The sequence below is a fragment of the Rutidosis leptorrhynchoides genome, chromosome 5 (genome assembly GCF_046630445.1).
Source record: "Rutidosis leptorrhynchoides isolate AG116_Rl617_1_P2 chromosome 5, CSIRO_AGI_Rlap_v1, whole genome shotgun sequence".
In the NCBI taxonomy this organism is placed as follows: Eukaryota; Viridiplantae; Streptophyta; class Magnoliopsida; order Asterales; family Asteraceae; genus Rutidosis; species Rutidosis leptorrhynchoides.
In genome coordinates, this window is record NC_092337.1 from 223,483,166 (window position 1) to 223,502,856 (window position 19,691).

The window sequence follows — 19,691 nt, forward strand, 5'->3', positions numbered from 1 at the left end:
ATATTTGTGGGATATAAATATTGGAAGACCCGCCCTCAAGATTCACTAAATGGAGCCTTTGTGGTTGATCACATGTAATCTTGAGTAAAGGCGAATATCATTGTATCCTCTGACCTGAGATACATATTGGGTTCGAATATTTGCCAAGTATTGTGCCTTGATTCTTTCCTTCGCTATTCTGAAATATTAGTTCATAAGGAAGAGCTCAGGTATAATGCAAGGTGTATATTTAGGACGTATGTAGTCAAGATGGAATTTGTCCCTCTTATTCGTTGAGAGTCAGATGTCTAAGGCCTAATAAAGTAAAATCTAAAAGAGAGTGGTCGTTCTATATCTCTTGGATTTAATATGACATCTAGGATGAAAGGATAAATGAAAGATTCACCTATTCATATTCGAGATGGGAACTCGAAAGGGATGATGTTATTGAATGGCACAAAGTCATAACATATTAGGGGTGATGGACGGTCGTTAGGTGGTATCCATCACTTGCATTAATTTTTTATGTTTCTCGTGCAAGTGGGAGATTGAAGGTATTTCATATGCCTGAGAGACATATTAAATTAATGTGGCTAATGTGTTATGATCCAAGTCAGGTCATACCCAATAACAAGCTTACCAACACTTTATATGTATTTAATCTTAACGACTGTATCGTTAAATAAATACGCGACACTTGAACTTTAGAAAATGGGTTTTCTGAAATGTTATTACTTGAAATAAATTATTTGGATAATTTGTATTTAATTATTTATAGGTTTAAATAATTATGTTGTGTTATATTTTATAAAATTGGTTTATAAAATAAGTGACTTAACAAATGCATACTTTATATAACAGTTTTATAAAATTACAAGGTATTTTATAACAAGTTTTATAAAATATAAACCTTGTTATATAATTAATATGGGCAGATTTTGGGGTCTCTAAGGAGACACCCCATGCCTTTTTTTGTCACTTTTAAGACAACACAACTCCTTAGGTACATGCTTAATAAGTTTACCAAGGTCTTGACTAAAGTAAGACATGCAAAAACATCAAGATACTTAAAAAAAAAAACTGAATAAACTCTCCTATCTGCTTCTGTTTGGCCGTGGCTGTTTTGGGAACAAAAGAGGTTTCTAAGTTTGTTTTTGCAAGTTCATTTTAAGTGTCAATCAAATCCTACATATTGCTTCTGCTTGCTTTAACTACATTAAAATGGTTTAATGATCAAGTTATATATATGAATATGTTGTTTATCAAACTTGTTAAATTCCATCACATTCGATTCATACATATAAAACTATCTTATTCGTAGATTTAAACTTGTAATCACTAGAACATAGTTTAGTTAATTCTAAACTTGTTCGCAAATAAAGTTAATCCTTTTAACTTGACTTTTAAAATCAACTAAACACATGTTTTATATCTATATATGATATGCTAACTTAATGATTTAAAACCTGGAAACACGAAAAACACCGTAAAACCGGATATACGCCGTCGTAGTAACACCGCGGGCTGTTTTGGGTTAGTTAATTAAAAACTATGATAAAATTTGATTTAAAAGTTGTTCTTCTGGGAAAATGATTTTTCTTATGAACATGAAAGTATATCCAAAAATCATGGTTAAACTCAAAATGGAAGTATGTTTTCCAAAATGGTCATCTAGACGTCATCGACTGAAATGACCACCTTTACAAAAATGACTTGTAACCTGTATTTCCCACTATAAACTTATACTTTTTTCTGTTTAGATTCATAAACTTAAGTTCAATATGAAACCATAGCAACTTGAAACACTCAAAACGGATTCAAAACGAAGAAGTTATGGGTAAAACAAGATTGGATAATTTTTCTTGTTGTAGCTACGTGAAAATTGGTAACAAATCTATATTAATCATATCTTAGCTAACTCATATTGTATTATACATGTATTCTAATATATTATGTAATCTTGGGATACCATATACACGTATGTAAATGTTTTGACATATCATATCGACCCATGTATATATATTATTTGGAACAACCATAAACACTCTATATGCAGTAATGCTGGAGTTAGCTATACAGGATTGAGGTTGATTCCAAAAATATATATACTTTGAGTTGTGATCTAGCCTGAGACGTGTATACACTGGGTCGTGGATTGATTCAAGATAATATATATCGATTTATTTCTGTACATCTAATTATGGATAACTAGTTGTAGGTTACAAACAAGGACATCTGACTTAATAAACTTAAAACAGTAACACGTATTAAAAATGTTGTAAATATATTTTGAACATACTTTGATATATATGTACATATTTGTTATAGGTTCGTGAATCGACCAGTGGCCAAGTCTTACTTCCTGACGAAGTAAAAATCTGTGAAAGTGAGTTATAGTGAAATGTCCCGTTCTTATTGATTAAAAACGTTCCATATTAATTGATTTCGTTGCGAGGTTTTGACCTCTATATGAGACGTTTTTCAAAGACTGCATTCATTTTTAAAACAAACCATAACCTTTATTTCATAGATAAAGGTTTTAAAAAGCTTTACGTAGATTATCAAATAATGATAATCTAAAATATCCTGTTTACACACGACCATTACATAATGGTTTACAATACAAATATGTTACAACAAAATAAGTTTCTTAAATGCAGTTTTTACACAATATCATACAAGCATGGACTCCAAATCTCGTCCTTATTTAAGTATGCGATAGCGGAAGCTCTTAATAATCACCTGAGAATAAACATGCTTAAAACGTCAACAAAAATGTTGGTGAGTTATAGGTTTAACCTATATATATCAAATCATAATAATAGACCACAAGATTTCATATTTCAATACACATCCCATACATAGAGATAAAAATCATTCATATGGTGAACACCTGGTAACCGACATTAACAAGATGCATATGTAAGAATATCCCCATCATTCTGGGACACCCTTCGGATATGATATAAATTTCGAAGTACTAAAGCATCCGGTACTTTGGATGGGGTTTGTTAGGCCCAATAGATCTATCTTTAGGATTCGCGTCAATTAGGGTGTATGTTCCCTAATTCTTAGATTACCAGACTCAATAAAAAGGGGCATATTTGATTTCGATAATTCAACCATAGAATGTAGTTTCACGTACTTGTGTCTATTTTGTAAATCATTTATAAAACCTGCATGTATTCTCATCCCAAAAATATTAGATTTTAAAAGTGGGACTATAACTCACTTTCATAGATTTTTACTTCGTCGGGAAGTAAGACTTTGAAATGTCCCGTTCTTATTGATTAAAAACGTTCCATATTAATTGATTTTGTTGCGAGGTTTTGACCTCTATATGAGATGTTTTTCAAAGACTGCATTCATTTTTAAAACAAACCATAACCTTTATTTCATAAATAAAGGTTTAAAAAGCTTTACGTAGATTATCAAATAATGATAATCTAAAATATCCTGTTTACACACGACCATTACATAATGGTTTACAATACAAATATGTTACATCGAAATCAGTTTCTTGAATGCAGTTTTTACACAATATCATACAAACATGGACTCCAAATCTTGTCCTTATTTTAGTATGCAACAGCGAAAGCTCTTAATATTCACCTGAGAATAAACATGCTTTAAACGTCAACAAAAATGTTGGTGAGTTATAGGTTTAACCTATATATATCTAATCGTAACAATAGACCACAAGATTTCATATTTCAATACACATCCCATACATAGAGATAAAAATCATTCATATGGTGAACACCTGGTAACCGACATTAACAAGATGCATATATAAGAATATCCCCATCATTCCGGGACACCCTTCGGATATGATATAAATTTCGAAGTACTAAAGCATCCGGTACTTTGGATGGGGCTTGTTGGGCCCGATAGATCTATCTTTAGGATTCGCGTCAATTAGGGTGTCTGTTCCTTAATTCTTAGATTACCAGACTTAATAAAAAGGGGCATATTCGATTTTGATAATTCAACCATAGAATGTAGTTTCACGTACTTTTGTCTATTTTGTAAATCATTTATAAAACCTGCATGTATTCTCATCCCAAAAATATTAGATTTTAAAAGTGGGACTATAACTCACTTTCACAGATTTTTACTTCTTCGGGAAGTAAGACTTGGCCACTGGTTGATTCACGAACCTATAACAATATATACATATATATCAAAGTATGTTCAAAATATATTTACAACACTTTTAATATATTTTGATGTTTTAAGTTTATTAAGTCAGCTGTCCTCGTTAGTAACCTACAACTAGTTGTCCCCAGTTAGATATACAGAAATAAATCGATAAATATTATCTTAAATCAATCCACGACCCAGTGTATACGTATCTCAGTATTGATCACAACTCAAACTATACATATTTTGGAATCAACCTCAACCCTGTATAGCTAACTCCAACATTCACATATAGAGTGTCTATGGTTGTTCCGAAATATATATAGATGTGTCGACATGATAGGTCGAAACATTGTATACGTGTCTATGGTATCTCAAGATTACATAATATACAATACAAGTTGATTAAGTTATGGTTGGAATAGATTTGTTACCAATTTTCACGTAGCTAAAATGAGAAAAATTATCCAATCTTGTTTTACCCATAACTTCTTCATTTTAAATCCGTTTTGAGTGAATCAAATTGCTATTGTTTCATATTGAACTCTATTTTATGAATCTAAACAGAAAAAGTATAGGTTTATAGTCGGAAAAATAAGTTACAAGTCATTTTTGTAAAGGTAGTCATTTCAGTCGAAAGAACGACGTCTAGATGACCATTTTAGAAAACATACTTCCACTTTGAGTTTAACCATAAGTTTTGGATATAGTTTCATGTTCATAATAAAAATCATTTTCTCAGAATAACAACTTTTAAATCAAAGTTTATCATAGTTTTTAATTAACTAACCCAAAACAGCCCGCGGTGTTACTACGACGGCGTAAATCCGGTTTTACGGTGTTTTTCGTGTTTCCAGGTTTTAAATCATTATGTTAGCATATCATATAGATATAGAACATGTGTTTAGTTAATTTTCAAAGTCAAGTTAGAAGGATTAACTTTTATTTGCGAACAAGTTTAGAATTAACTAAACTATGTTCTAGTGATTACGAGTTTAAACCTTCGAATAAGATAGTTTTATATATATGAATCGAATGATGTTATGAACATCATTACTACCTCAAGTTTAGTAGGTAAACTTACTGGAAGTGACAAAAAATGATCTAGCTTCAAAGGATCTTGGATGGCTTGAAAGTTCTTGAAGTAGGATCATGACACAAAAACAAGTTCAAGTAAGATTTTTACTCGAATTAAGATAGTTTATAGTTATAGAAATTGAATCAAAGTTTGAATATGAATATTACCTTGAATAAGAAAGATAACCTACTGTATATAACAAAGGTTTCTTGATCTTAGATGATTACTTGGAATGGATTAGATAGCTTGGAAGTAAATTAGTAAACTTGAAGGGATTTTTGAAGTGTTCTTGAAGTGTTCTTCCTATGATGATTATAGCTTGATTCTTGAAGTGATTTTTGATGAAGATGATGATTAACTACTGGAAAAATACGTTCATAATAGTGTGTGTGTGTTGAGAGAGAATTAGAAAGAGAATTGGAAGTGAATCGCCGGTCAACTTGGGTGGTCAATTGTCTATATGAAACATATTTCAATTAATCAAGTCTTAACAAGTTTGATTGCTTAACATGTTGGAAACATTTAATCATGTAAATATCAATCTCAATTAATATATATAAACATGGAAAAGTTCGGGTCACTACAGTACCTACCCGTTAAATAAATTTCGTCCCGAAATTTTAAGCTGTTGAAGGTGTTGACGAATCTTCCGGAAATAGATGCGGGTATTTCTTCTTCATCTGATCTTCACGCTCACAGGTGAACTCGGGTCCTCTACGAGTATTCCATCGAACCTTAACAATTGGTATCTTGTTTTGCTTAAGTCTTTTAACCTCACGATCCATTATTTCGACGGGTTCTTCGATGAATTGGAGTTTTTCGTTGATTTGGATTTCATCTAACGGAATAGTGAGATCTTCTTTAGCAAAACATTTCTTCAAATTCGAGACGTGGAAAGTGTTATGTACAGCCGCGAGTTGTTGAGGTAACTCAAGTCGGTAAGCTACTGGTCCGACACGATCAATAATCTTGAATGGTCCAATATACCTTGGATTTAATTTCCCTCGTTTACCAAATCGAACAACGCCTTTCCAAGGTGCAACTTTAAGCATGACCATCTCTCCAATTTCAAATTCTATATCTTTTCTTTTAATGTCAGCGTAGCTCTTTTGTCGACTTTGGGCGGTTTTCAACCGTTGTTGAATTTGGATGATCTTCTCGGTAGTTTCTTGTATAATCTCCGGACCCGTAATCTGTCTATCCCCCACTTCATTCCAACAAATCGGAGACCTGCACTTTCTACCATAAAGTGCTTCAAACGGTGCCATCTCAATGCTTGAATGGTAGCTGTTGTTGTAGGAAAATTCTGCTAACGGTAGATGTCGATCCCAACTGTTTCCGAAATCAATAACATATTCTCGTAGCATGTCTTCAAGTGTTTGTATCGTCCTTTCGCTCTGCCCATCAGTTTGTGGATGATAGGCAGTACTCATGTCTAGACGAGTTCCTAATGCTTGCTGTAATGTCTGCCAGAATCTTGAAATAAATCTGCCATCTCTATCAGAGATAATAGAGATTGGTATTCCATGTCTGGAGATGACTTCCTTCAAATACAGTCGTGCTAACTTCTCCATCTTGTCATCTTCTCTTATTGGTAGGAAGTGTGCTGATTTGGTGAGACGATCAACTATTACCCAAATAGTATCAAAACCACTTGCAGTCCTTGGCAATTTAGTGATGAAATCCATCGTAATATTTTCCCATTTCCATTCTGGGATTTCGGGTTGTTGAAGTAGACCTGATGGTTTCTGATGCTCAGCTTTGACCTTAGAACACGTCAAACATTCTCCTACGTATTTAGCAACATCGGCTTTCATACCCGGCCACCAAAAATGTTTCTTGAGATCCTTGTACATCTTCCCCGTTCCAGGATGTATTGAGTATCTGGTTTTATGAGCTTCTCTAAGTACCATTTCTCTCATATCTCCAAATTTTGGTACCCAAATCCTTTCAGCCCTATACCGGGTTCCGTCTTCCCGACTATTAAGATGCTGCTCCGATCCTTTGGGTATTTCATCCTTTAAATTTCCTTCTTTTAAAACTCCTTGTTGCGCCTCCTTTATTTGAGTAGTAAGGTTATTATGAATCATTATATTCATAGATTTTACTCGAATGGGTTCTCTGTCCTTCCTGCTCAAGGCATCGGCTACCACATTTGCCTTCCCCGGGTGGTAACAAATCTCAAAGTCGTAATCATTCAATAATTCATTCCACCTACGCTGCCTCATATTCAGTTGTTTCTGATTAAATATGTGTTGAAGACTTTTGTGGTCGGTATATATAATACTTTTGACCCCATATAAGTAGTGCCTCCAAGTCTTTAATGCAAAAACAACCGCGCCTAATTCCAAATCATGCGTCGTATAATTTTGTTCGTGAATCTTCAATTGTCTAGATGCATAAGCAATTACCTTCGTTCATTGCATTAATACACAACCGAGACCTTGCTTTGATGCATCACAATAAATCACAAAATCATCATTACCTTCAGGCAATGACAATATAGGTGCCGTAGTTAGCTTTTTCTTCAATAACTGAAACGCTTTCTCTTGTTCATCATTCCATTCAAATTTCTTCCCTTTATGCGTTAATGCAGTCAAGGGTTTTGCTATTCTGCAAAAGTCTTGGATGAACCTTCTGTAGTAATCAGCTAGTCCTAAAAACTAGCGTATGTGTTTCGGAGTTTTCGAGGTTTCCCACTTTTCAACAGTTTCTATCTTTGCCGAATCCACCTTAATACCTTCTTTGTTCACTATGTGACCGAGGAATTGAACTTCTTACAACCAAAATGCACACTTTGAAAACATAGCGTACAATTCTTCCTTCCTCAATACTACTAACACCTTTCTCAAATATTCACCGTGTTCTTGGTCATTCTTTTAGTAAATAAGTATGTCATCAATGAAAACAATGACAAACTTGTCAAGGTATGGTCCACACACTCGGTTCATAAGGTCCATGAACACAGCTGGTGCATTAGTTAAACCAAACGGCATGACCATAAACTCGTAATGACCGTAACGTGTTCTGAAAGCAGTCATTGGAATATCATCTTCTTTCACCCGCATTTGATGATACCCGGAACGTAAGTCAATCTTTGAATAAAAAAACGAGCCTTGTAGTTGATCAGATAAGTCGTCGATTCTCGGTAGTGGGTAGCGGTTCTTGATGGTAAGTTTGTTCAACTCTCGGTAGTCGATACACAACCTGAATGTACCATCTTTCTTCTTGACAAACAAAACAGGAGCTCCCCACGGTGATGTGCTTGTTCGAATGAAACCACGCTCTAAAAGTTCTTGTAATTGGCTTTGCAGTTCTTTCATCTCGCTGGGTGCGAGTCTGTAAAGAGCACGAGCTATTGGTGCAGCTCCTGGTACAAGATCTATTTGAAATTCAACGGATCGATGTGGGGGTAATCCCGGTAATTCTTTCGGAAATACATCGGGAAATTCTTTTGCAATGGGAACATCATTGATGCTCTTTTCTTCAGTTTGTACTTTTTTGACTTGTGCTAGAACAGCATAGCAACCTTTTCTTATTAGTTTTTGTGCCTTCAAATTACTAATAAGATGTAGCTTCGTGTTGCCCTATTCTCCGTACACCATTAAGGGTTTTCCTTTTTCTCGTATAATACAAATTGCATTTTTGTAACAAACGATCTCTGCTTTCACTTCTTTCAACCAGTCCATACCGATTATCACATCAAAACTCCCTAACTCTACAGGTATCAAATCAATCTTAAATGTTTCGCTAACCAGTTTAATTTCTCGATTCCGACATATATTATCTGCTGAAATTAATTTACCATTTGCTAATTCGAGTAAAAATTTACTATCCAAAGGCGTCAATGGACAACTTAATTTAGCACAAAAATCTCTACTCATATAGCTTCTATCCGAACCCGAATCAAATAAAACGTAAGCAGATTTATTGCCAATAAGAAACGTACCCGTAACAAGCTCCGGGTCTTCCTGTGCCTCTGCCGCATTAATATTGAAAACTATTCCGCGGCCTTATCCATTCGTGTTCTCCTGGTTCAGGCAATTTCTAATAATGTGGCCCGGTTTTCCACATTTATAACAAACTACATTGGCATAACTTGCTCCGACACTACTTCCTCCGCCATTTCTCGTTCCGACACCATTTGTTCCTTTCGTTCTATTAACCCCTGGTCCGTAGACCTCACACTTCGCCGCGCTATGACCATTTCTTTTACACTTGTTGCAAAATTTGGTGCAGAACCCCGGGTGATACTTTTCACACCTTTGGCATAGCTGCTTCTGATTGATGTTTTTGTTGTGGTTATTATTGTTGTTGGGATGATTGTTGTAGTTGCTGTTGTTGTTGTTGTTGTTGTTGTTGGGCCGTTTGTTGTAGTTGCGATTGATGTTGCGATTGTTGGGATAATTGTTGCGATTATTGTTGTAATTGCTGTTGTTGTTGTATTGGTGATTCTTATCACCGTTTTCCTCCCACTTTATTTTGACTTGCTTCACATTGGCCTCTTCAGCAGTCTGTTCTTTAATTCTTTCTTCAATCTGGTTCACTAGTTTGTGAGCCATTCTACATGCCTGTTGTATGGAGGCGGGCTCGTGTGAACTTATATCTTCTTGGATTCTTTCCGGTAATCCTTTCACAAACGCGTCGATCTTCTCTTCCTCAACTTCGAATGCTCCCAGACACAATAGGCACAATTCTGTGAATCGTCTTTCGTACGTGGTAATATCAAATCCTTGGGTTCGTAACCCTCTAAGTTCTGTCTTGAGCTTATTGACCTCGGTTCTGGGACAGTACTTCTCGTTCATCAAGTGCTTGAATACTGACCACGGTAGTGCGTACGCATCGTCTTGTCCCACTTGCTCTAGATAGGTATTCCACCATGTTAACGCAGAACCTGTGAAGGTATGCGTAGCGTACTTTACTTTGTCCTCTTCAGTACACTTACTTATGGCAAACACCGATTCGACCTTCTCGGTCCACCGTTTCAATCCGATCGGTCCTTCGGTTCCATCAAATTCCAGAGGTTTGCAGACAGTGAATTCTTTGTAGGTGCATCCTACACGATTTCCTGTACTGCTAGATCCAAGGTTATTGTTGGTATGTAGCGCAGCCTGTACTGCGGCTATGTTTGAAGCTAGAAAAGTACGGAATTCCTCTTCATTCATATTCACGGTGTGTCGAGTAGTCGGTGCCATTTCCTTAAAAATTATCAAATGGAACAAGTTAATCATACAGAATATTAAGAGTAGTTAATAGTATTTCATAGCATAATATGAACTCATTTAAAAAAGCTTTTTCTTCATATTAGCGTTTTATAAGTTTAAATTCGGGTAGTACCTACCCGTTAAGTTCATACTTAGTAGCTAATATACAATTCAACTACTACAATTCTATATGAAAAACTGATTATAATAATATTTCGCTTTCAAACTTTTATACAATATTTTACAAACTTACAATACCGCTTATTTTACATAAAGCATGAAATATAGCACACAATAACTTTGATACAAGATAGTTGTGAAGATAATTCTAGCTAGTACACAAGTCGTTCAGCAAAGGCAATAAAGACACGTAATTCATACGTCCAAAAACAAGTCATGCATTCTGGTTTTACTAGGATTACTTCCCATCCTTGGTCTTGTTGAACATAACCGTTATGGCCGTTGATAAGACAGCGTGTTGTAACGTCGTCAAAGGGACGAGGGTTACGTAATGTCCAAAAGTCCCGTAACAATCTTAAACCTCATTTCTTACCCTAATTACCGACTCCGTCACTTGTGGGAACGTTTTGTTTAATAGTTGTAGCCCGATGTTCTTGTTCTCACTTTGGTGCGAAGCGAACATTACTAATCCGTAAGCATAACATGCTTCTTTATGTTGCATGTTAGCCGCTTTTTCTAAATCACGAAGTCCAATATTCGGATATATTGAGTCAAAATAATTTCTTAACTGTAGCGACCCCGACAAATCGTCAAGTGACGGCGTCGTCTACGTATGGTCCCATTACATGGTTATAAGTATTTATAACAAAATTTGACCGAAAATATGTCGCATACATTTCATAAAGGATGTTTCAATGTTTACAAAAGTAATTCCCAAGACAAGCACTTAACAAAAGTTATTGTTCATACGAAACACGCGCGACATAGTTTAAAATAGCCAAAAAGACGCTCCACGTATGCAAGTATACTCGACATCCAATGCAAGTATCAACAAGTATGTGCGGAAGCATGTATCACCTAAGTTCAAGGACCTGAGAAAAACATAGAGAATCTGTCAACGAAAACGTTGGTGAAATCATAGGTTTAAATAAGTAAATGAGTAATAGTAAGTTGAACCACAAGATTTGCAACATCGATAAAGCCATAGTACATTCTAAAAGTTAATATTCACGAGCACCCAATTATCAAAGCTTAACGTTCCGTCCGTTGAATACCCCATCAATTAGTGCTAGAACAACACTGTTCCCGAAAATATATTTCATTCGTAAACGGTAGCGAACCGTTTGAATGAGGGTTTGTCAAACCCATATGGCCATATAACATAAGTTCTCGCTTACACCATCTGATGTAACTAATGATAATCGGATTGGGGATTTTCGTTCTAAACTCGTATGTAGAATGTTTGTTTTCCCGTTCTTGTGTTCACTTAGTTCAAAAGTATCGTTTATGTTTTCTCATCCCAAAAGTAAGTTAAAAGAGTAAAAGTGGGACTATGATCTCACCTTGTATGCACGAACCAAAAAGTACTTCGACAAGTAACGTGTGCAAAGAACAATGCTAGTCTTGACCCAAAATTGATGAAATCGGTATGGAAACGAAGAGGAGATCACGAGGAGTTCAAATATGCAATTTGTTTTGATCGAATCCTTCTTGAACGAATTTGGATGATGATTGAAGGTTTGAGGGTTTTGAGAGAAAAAGGTGAAGTATTATTTGGGAGGTGATAAAATGAATGGAGAGGAAAGAGTTGACTAGTTGACCTAGTCATCTCTTTCTCCATTTGGCAACTTTAGTCCCTCAACTTAGGAAACGGGTACGGAAATTACCTAAACGAGATAATTCAAACGCGTATTAACGAGATGTGTTATAAACATATAACGGAACTTAAATAGTTAAACGGAAAAGTAAATGGAAAAAGGCGGGATGTTACATTACCTACACCTTAAAAGAAATTTCGTCCCGAAATTTAAGTAGGCGTAGTAGTCGTTGTTTCTTCCTCGAGATCTTGCGTTTCCGAATTCACGAATAGATGAGGATACTTCCTTTGCATTTGATCTTGTCTTTCCCAAGTAAACTCGGGTCCTCTTTTGGCATTCCAACGAACCTTGACAATCGGGATTCGGCTTTGTTTCAATGTCTTGACGGAGGTGTCCACAATTTCAACCGGTTCTTCCACAAAATGTAGTTTGTCATCAATAGTAAGTTCTTCGAGAGGGATGACGATATCGGGTTCGGCAAGACACTTTTTCAAGTTAGATACATGGAAGGTAGGATGAACGGAGTTCAATTGGGGCGGAAGATCTAAACGATAAGCAACGGTTCCAATACGCTCCAAGATTTCGAAAGGACCAATATACCGCGGATTTAGCTTCCCGCGTTTCCCAAAACGGATTACACCCTTCCAAGGTGCGACTTTTAACATTACACGGTCACCGACTTGAAATTCAAGATCGTTGCGTCGTTTGTCGGTATAGCTCTTTTGACGACTTCGGGCCGTCCTAAGCCTATCTCGGATTTGAAGAATCTTCTCGGTTGTTTCGTGAATGAGTTCGGGCCCGGAAATTTGCACGTCACCCACTTCGGCCCAACAAAGAGGAGAGCGACATTTTCGACCATACAACGCTTCAAAAGGTGCGGCCTTAATACTCGTGTGATAACTATTGTTGTAAGAGAATTCGGCGAGAGGTAAGTGATTGTCCCAAGCTTTTCCAAAATCAACAACGCAGGCTCGTAACATATCCTCTAAGGTTTGTATTGTACGTTCACTTTGCCCATCGGTTTGGGGATGATATGCGGTACTCATATCTAAACGCGTCCCCAACGCTTCTTGTAACCTACGCCAAAATCTAGAAACGAAACGACCATCTCGGTCGGAGATAATCGATAAAGGTACACCATGTCGGGCTACAATCTCTTTAATGTATAGTCGTGCAAGTTTCTCCATTTTGTCGGTCTCTTTCATGGCGAGAAAGTGCGCGGATTTGGTGAGGCGATCGACAATGACCCAAATAGTATCATAACCGCCTGACGTTTTTGGTAGTTTGGTGATAAAATCCATCGTGATCCTTTCCCACTTCCATTGCGGGATCTCGGGTTGTTGAAGTAACCCGGACGGTCTTTGGTGTTCGGCTTTGACTTTAGCGCAAGTCAAACATTTGGCAACGTAAGTAGCTACTTCCTTTTTGATGTTCGGCCACCAATATCGTTCTTTAAGGTCGTGGTACATCTTATTGGCGCCGGGATGAATCGAGTATCGCGATTTGTGGGCTTCGTCTAGGATGAGGTTTCGTAAGTCGCCATATCTAGGCACCCAAATTCTTCCGGCGTAATATCGGAGTCCGGTCTCCCTAATTTCGAATCGAGAGACGAGAATGTTCAAGAGCTCGTGTGAAAGGTTTTCATCCTTGAGAGCCTCATCTTGGGCTACCCGAATTTGGCTATTAAGGTTTGTGTGGATGGTGATGTTTAAGGCTCGGACACGAAGAGGCACCGCTCTTTCTTTTCGACTTAAAGCATCGGCTACTACATTTGCCTTCCCGGGATGGTAACGAAGCTCGCAATCGTAATCGTTTAAGGTTTCAATCCACCTTCGTTGTCTCATGTTTAGTTGCTTTTGATCGAAAATGTGTTGGAGGCTTTTGTGGTCGGTAAAGATAGTACTCTTGGTTCCATAAAGATAGTGTCTCCACATTTTAAGTGCAAAGACAACGGCTCCGAGTTCGAGATCATGTGTCGTATAGTTTCGTTCATGAATTTTGAGTTGTCGAGAAGCATAAGCAATGACTTTCGTTCGTTGCATCAATACACACCCAAAACCATGTTTCGAGGCATCACAATATACAACAAAGTCATCATTGCCTTCGGGAAGTGACAAGATAGGAGCGGTGGTTAGCTTCGTTTTCAAGATTTGGAATGCGGATTCATGTTCGGTCGCCCAAATGAATTTCTTTCCCTTGTGAGTCAATGCGGTTAGAGGACGTGCAACCAAAGAGAAGTTTTCGATGAATCTACGATAGTACCCGGCGAGACCCAAAAATTGACGAATGTGAGTAGGAGTAGTAGGAGTCTCCCATTTGCTAATGGCTTCGATTTTCGTTGGATCGACTTTAATACCTTGGTCACTTACAACATGACCAAGAAATTGAACTTCCTTTAACCAAAATTCACACTTGGAGAATTTGGCATAGAGTTGTTCTTGTCTTAAAAGTTCAAGCACAAGTCGGAGATGTTGTTCGTGCTCTTCTTCATTTTTAGAATAGATCAATATGTCATCAATGAACACAATAACGAATTTATCGAGATACGGTTTGCACACGCGGTTCATAAGATCCATGAACACCGCCGGTGCGTTAGTGAGACCAAATGGCATGACAAGGAATTCATAACTACCATAACGAGTTCGGAAAGCGGTTTTGGAGACATCTTCCCCCTTAACCCTCAATTGATGATAACCCGAGCGGAGATCGATTTTCGAATATATGCAAGACCCTTGTAGTTGATCAAAGAGGTCATCGATGCGAGGAAGAGGATATCGGTTCTTAACCGTCAATTTATTTAGTTCACGATAATCAATGCACATTCGTAGGGATCCGTCTTTCTTTTTAACAAACAAAATCGGAGCGCCCCAAGGTGAATGGCTAGGTTGGATGAAACCACGATCAAGTAGTTCTTGGATTTGACTTTGCAATTCTTGCATTTCAGATGGAGCGAGTCTATATGGTGCACGCGCTACGGGTGCGGCTCCCGGAATAAGATCGATTTGGAATTCAACCGGTCGATGAGGCGGAAGACCCGGCAATTCGTCGGGAAATACATCGGAATAGTCACTAACAATTGGCACATCATCGATGTGCTTCTCATCGGACTCGACTTTCTTAACGTGAGCAAGGATCGCAAAACAACCCTTACGGAGTAGTTTTCTAACTTTAATACTCGAAACGAGGTTGAGTCCGGTGCAACTCTTATCGCCATAGACAATCAAAGGTTCACCATTCTCGATAGGAATTCGGATTGCGTTAAGATCACAAAGAATGTGAGATTTCGTTTTGACTAACCAATTCATACCGATTATTACATCAAAGCTTCCTAGTTCCATGGGTATCAAGTCAATTTCAAATTCCTTACCCAAAATTTTCAAAGTACACCCCCGGTAGTATGTGTCGGCACTTAAGAGTTTTCCGTCGGCCACTTCGATGGAATAAGTAGTATCTAACGGGTGTGGTGGAGTGTAAAGGGTAGGAGCTAAAGTCTTGGACACAAAACATTTATCGGCACCCGAATCGAATAAGCAAGTAACATAAGTGTTGTTGAGAAGAAACGTACCCGTGACTAGTTCATTGTCATCTCGGGCTTCCTCGGTGTTGATGTTAAAGGCTCGGCCTCGGTTGTTGGGGTTGGCTTTCTTCTTCGGGCATTCGTTCTTATAATGGCCTGTTTGGCCACATTCATAACAAGTGACCGTTTTTGGAGGATTGGGCCCCTTTCGAGCGACGGGGGCGGTGCTTGTGCAATTGTTGGCCCTATGACCAACTCCTTGGCAACGGTGACAAACTAGCTTGTTACATTCGCCGTAATGATGTTTGTGGCACTTGTTGCACAAAGGTAAGTTTCCGACATAACCCTTCTTGCCGTCGTTGTTGAAGGGCTTTTTGGTGAAGGTGTTGTTGTTGTAGTTAGTTGATGGAGTGGCTTCCCATTTCCTTTTGTTGCCACCCGACTTGTCCTCGGCCTTAGGAGCCGGTACTACGATTTCGTCAACCGTTTCAATTAATTGGCGAGCCATGTTCATAGCGGCTTGATGAGTAGTGGGTTTGGATGACATCACCCCTTGTTTGATGCTTTTTGGAAGACCGAGCATGTAGAGCTCAATCCTTTAAGATTCGGGGTTAACAAGATTAGGACACATCAAGGATAGTTCGGCGAAGCGTTGATTATAAGCCTTAAGATCGTTTCCGACCGCTTTCAAAGCTCTTAGTTCTTCCTCGAGCTTTCGGGTTTCTTCGCGCGGAAAGTATTCGACAATCATCTTTTCCTTCAAATCGGCCCAAGAGAGGGCATGAGCTTCATCGGTACCCACCGATTGAACATATGTGTTCCACCAAGTGAGAGCATCACCGGAGAACGTGTGGGTGGAGTATTTGACCTTGTCTTGATCCCGACAACCGCTTATGCTAAAGACGGCCTCGGTTTGTTCAAACCAACGAGTAAGCACAACCGGTCCACCGGTTCCATCATAAGTGTGAGGTTTGCACCCCATGAAAGCTTTGTAGGAGCATCCCTCGTTTGAGTTACCGGCCCCATTGTTGTTGTTGTTGTTGTGGTTGTTGTTATTGTTATTGTTGTTGGAAGAGTGACCGGCCATGGCCGCATCTACGGCGGTAGCTATCATCCGTTCGAGAGCTTGTTCGGGAGTTTCATTGCGGCGTACACGACGAGGAGCCATTGTTCCTTCAAAACAAAAGAATACCGTTGGTTAGTATTCTAAATAATACTAACCGTGATATGGGATAAAGATAGAGAGAAAATTATCCTTGACCCGCCTTAAATTCTTTATGTCATAATGTCGGTATGTTCATATGAGTCACCGTAATATAATTTCCGGGAATTACATTACCCTAATTCATATGTGCATTCGACATTACATCATATAGTCAAGGTGGCGTGTCAATTAAATTATACAACGCAAGATTTAGATAGGATAAGAGTAGATATGAGTAAGAGAGTTCGAGTATAAATGCACAAATAGTCAAGTAATTCCTACGTCAAGTCTATATGCCGGTTGTAGTCTAGACTCACCAATGTACCCTAAGACTCGGGGTTGACACCAATGAACTCTAAATCCCTACAACCAAAGCTCTGATACCACTTGTAGCGACCCCGACAAATCGTCAAGTGACGGCGTCGTCTACGTATGGTCCCATTACATGGTTATAAGTATTTATAACAAAATTTGACCGAAAATATGTCGCATACATTTCATAAAGGATGTTTCAATGTTTACAAAAGTAATTCCCAAGACAAGCACTTAACAAAAGTTATTGTTCATACGAAACACGCGCGACATAGTTTAAAATAGCCAAAAAGACGCTCCACGTATGCAAGTATACTCGACATCCAATGCAAGTATCAACAAGTATGTGCGGAAGCATGTATCACCTAAGTTCAAGGACCTGAGAAAAACATAGAGAATCTGTCAACGAAAACGTTGGTGAAATCATAGGTTTAAATAAGTAAATGAGTAATAGTAAGTTGAACCACAAGATTTGCAACATCGATAAAGCCATAGTACATTCTAAAAGTTAATATTCACGAGCACCCAATTATCAAAGCTTAACGTTCCGTCCGTTGAATACCCCATCAATTAGTGCTAGAACAACACTGTTCCCGAAAATATATTTCATTCGTAAACGGTAGCGAACCGTTTGAATGAGGGTTTGTCAAACCCATATGGCCATATAACATAAGTTCTCGCTTACACCATCTGATGTAACTAATGATAATCGGATTGGGGATTTTCGTTCTAAACTCGTATGTAGAATGTTTGTTTTCCCGTTCTTGTGTTCACTTAGTTCAAAAGTATCGTTTATGTTTTCTCATCCCAAAAGTAAGTTAAAAGAGTAAAAGTGGGACTATGATCTCACCTTGTATGCACGAACCAAAAAGTACTTCGACAAGTAACGTGTGCAAAGAACAATGCTAGTCTTGACCCAAAATTGATGAAATCGGTATGGAAACGAAGAGGAGATCACGAGGAGTTCAAATATGCAATCTGTTTTGATCGAATCCTTCTTGAACGAATTTGGATGATGATTGAAGGTTTGAGGGTTTTGAGAGAAAAAGGTGAAGTATTATTTGGGAGGTGATAAAATGAATGGAGAGGAAAGAGTTGACTAGTTGACCTAGTCATCTCTTTCTCCATTTGGCAACTTTAGTCCCTCAACTTAGGAAACGGGTACGGAAATTACCTAAACGAGATAATTCAAACGCGTATTAACGAGATGTGTTATAAACATATAACGGAACTTAAATAGTTAAACGGAAAAGTAAATGGAAAAAGGCGGGATGTTACATTAACCCATTGCGTAAAATAGCATTTGGGTTCCCCGCAATATATGCGTCAAAGTAAGCACATCGTAACTTATGGATTTCCCAATGTGATATGTAACGACCCTACTTTTTCCGTTATCTTTTGCCGTTAATTATTTAACGACCGTTAATTGTTATTCGTGACACGTCATTTCAATGACCTATATTATTATTTGTAATAATATGTATATATTAATTATTATGTGTTATGTGAATATTTGTATTCATATTTTAATTTATACGTTTCTACGTCTCGCGGATTTCCATCCGGCGAATCTTTTCGGTTTTCAAACCAACGGACGCGTTTTCGGGATTTTTAAATCCTAAATATTTTAAATATGATATTTTAAGATCATATTATTATATAGTGTATTTATATTTATTTTTCGTCGCGCGTTTGTTATCTTTCCGGATTTTAAATCGCGTAAGTGCGTTTTCGCGTTTCGGGACTCGTTCGGGCTTTCGGGCCACAAGGAATATACTTTTAAGTGAGATGGACCAAGTGGGGCCCACCCCACTTAAAATCTCGGCTGAATGGGGGAGGGAGGGAGTAATACTCCCATTTTCTCATTATTTTCCTCATTTAATTTTCACATTCTATTTTTATCTTAACCTAAATTATTTTTTTTTTTGTGCTCTCCTCTTCCCCTTGCCTCCTTGGCCATCGCCATTCATCATCACAACATCATCATCATCAACCAAAATTAAAGCTTGGATCATCAATTGATTAACACCAACACGTTCCTCTCTTCATTCTCTACGCGATAACATCAATCGTTTCTCGATTAGGGTATAAACCCTAACCCTAGAACTTTCAATTTTTCAATTATTTTCTGTATTTTGATGTTTATTTAGTAGTATGATGTGTGTGGATTATTGTAATGGTGTTTGTATGCATAGATGTATTCATAATTTCATGTTTTCGGTTTATAAAATTCTGGACAGCAGCTATTTCATGTATTCTGGGTTTGTGACTGACATAAAAGTTAAAATAAACTATCTAGATGAGTTCCTCTCATCAAGACATTAATTTTAGACTCCGGATTCATGTCGTTTCGATTCCCGGAGCCCTAGTTATGATCAAATTACTATTTTGTTAAAATTGAATTGTGGATTGACATGAAACAGGTTTGGTCCGACTTTGTGACCTTACTTTTTGTCTTTAGGGTGTGTTAGTGTGT